At 42.6% G+C, this 1,768-nt stretch overlaps 1 pseudogene; it reads left to right on the top strand.

The window, feature by feature from the left end:
* Window positions 1-314: 314 nt before the first annotated feature.
* On the top strand, window positions 315-433 carry LOC112473998 (annotated as a pseudogene).
* Window positions 434-1,768: the final 1,335 nt, after the last annotated feature.

A 1,768-nucleotide genomic window follows, 5' to 3' on the forward strand; every position in this document is an offset into this window, starting at 1 on the left:
GTGGATTCAGAGGCTTCGGCTTGGTTGGCATCAGATTAAAGGGTAAAGACCAGGAAATGGCTGCTTTCCATGTAAATCCCTGTCACTCCTGCCTGTGCTGGGTCCCTCGTGATTACCGTGGTCCCTCGACCCCTCCTGCTTGACTACCACAGGTTAGTTCAGGAGGAGGCTGAGGGCCACCAGGGCACAGACGCCAAGGAGGGAAGTATTAATCTGTCCTCAAAAGGTAAACAGCCCAGGTGGAGTGGGGACTTGGTGTTCCAGAAGCCAGGAGAAGGAAGTTGTGTTTGCTGGCATCTGAAATCTATCTGCCAGTCTATGGCCGTGCCACCTTGAACGCATCTGATCTTGTCTGATCTCAGAGGCTAAGCAGGGTCAGACCTGGTTAGTACTTGGATGGGAGACCACCTAGGAAGACCGGCTACTGTAGGCATTAAAAAAAAAAAAAAAGAATTGAACTCTGTCTGCCTCTTCAGCTTCACAGACAGAGCGCCAAGTCAAAGGCCTCAACTTGCAGAGCGATGAAAATATAGTTAACAGAGTATTGCTCTTTTAAGGCAGGATATGAGTGGCAAACGAGGGTATTAATCAGTCCATGCAACAAGAAGGAATCAAAGATGGATGATTAGGAAGCCGAGGGCAGCTGCCTCAATAAAAAAAAAAAAAAGCCATGATTCTAGCTTGGAGCCACATTAAACAGAGTGTGGAAAAGTATTCACAGTTACAAGCCAGAATGCTAATGTGATCAACCTTGAAAATTCAGAAGTAAAAGAGCAGCTGACGCGAGATGACAGATGGAAGGGATGGACAGATACGGAAAGTTCTAGTGTCCTTCCTTATATGTCACAGTGAGAGGAGAGGAGATAGTCCTCATAGTGGACTAGCTGTATTAGTTAAATTTACAGTAGAAGGCCAAACTATCACTATAGATATATTGCGAGAGGGGAGGGGGCAGTGGCATGGTAGGAGGAGAAAGTGAGCTCAAGCTCCATCTCCGAAGGCAATAAACAACATCTAAAGTTAATGATTGCAGGATTGATTGTATAAACTGTTTAGTTAGAGACAGGGAAGTAACTACTAGGAAATTAACCAAAAACAACATTCCCCCAACTGAATGGGTATAAATGGTTGTCTTTGGATTGTGGAACTAGGGTGGAGAGAGATGGAACAGAAGCTTAACTTACTGTTTTTCTTTTATGAGCTCATATATTCTTATTTTTAATCAAGTGCATGCATCATATTAGTGCTTTTTAAAATAATAGCAAAAAAGAGAAAAAATGGAACCCCTCGTATTGCCACGCCATGAATGCTCAGTCCTGCAACAAAAATTAAATGATCACATGGAATTTGTTACTTGTTAAACTGTCTTCTATAAGAGTGAATTAATTAAAAAAAAAATGACTGGAGAGAGACCATGAAGCACTAGATTTCAAATGAAAAAAGAAGGAGTGAATTTAAAATTGAATTATCATCACCACTAGAATTATTAGCTGTCAGGTAAGCACTGCTACTGGTCCATTCTTGGAGTATAAAACTCAGGAAATAGTTGTTGGGCTGGAATTGGCTCTTAAGTGACTGCTCTAGCACATAGTGGGTTCATAGGAAATGCCTTGGCATCCAGAGAGGACACAATTTATGTGAGAGACCAGGAGCTGTTAAAGTTTTAAGATCTCCTTTCCTCCTTCTTCAGGGGGTACTTTAATGATGAAACAGGATGCAGAAACCCATGTAAGCCAGCCCTGGCCAGGTGGGGATCTTTCTTTCTTCC

This window comes from Pteropus alecto, unplaced genomic scaffold (assembly GCF_000325575.1).
Source record: "Pteropus alecto unplaced genomic scaffold, ASM32557v1 scaffold311, whole genome shotgun sequence".
Taxonomy (NCBI): Eukaryota; Metazoa; Chordata; class Mammalia; order Chiroptera; family Pteropodidae; genus Pteropus; species Pteropus alecto.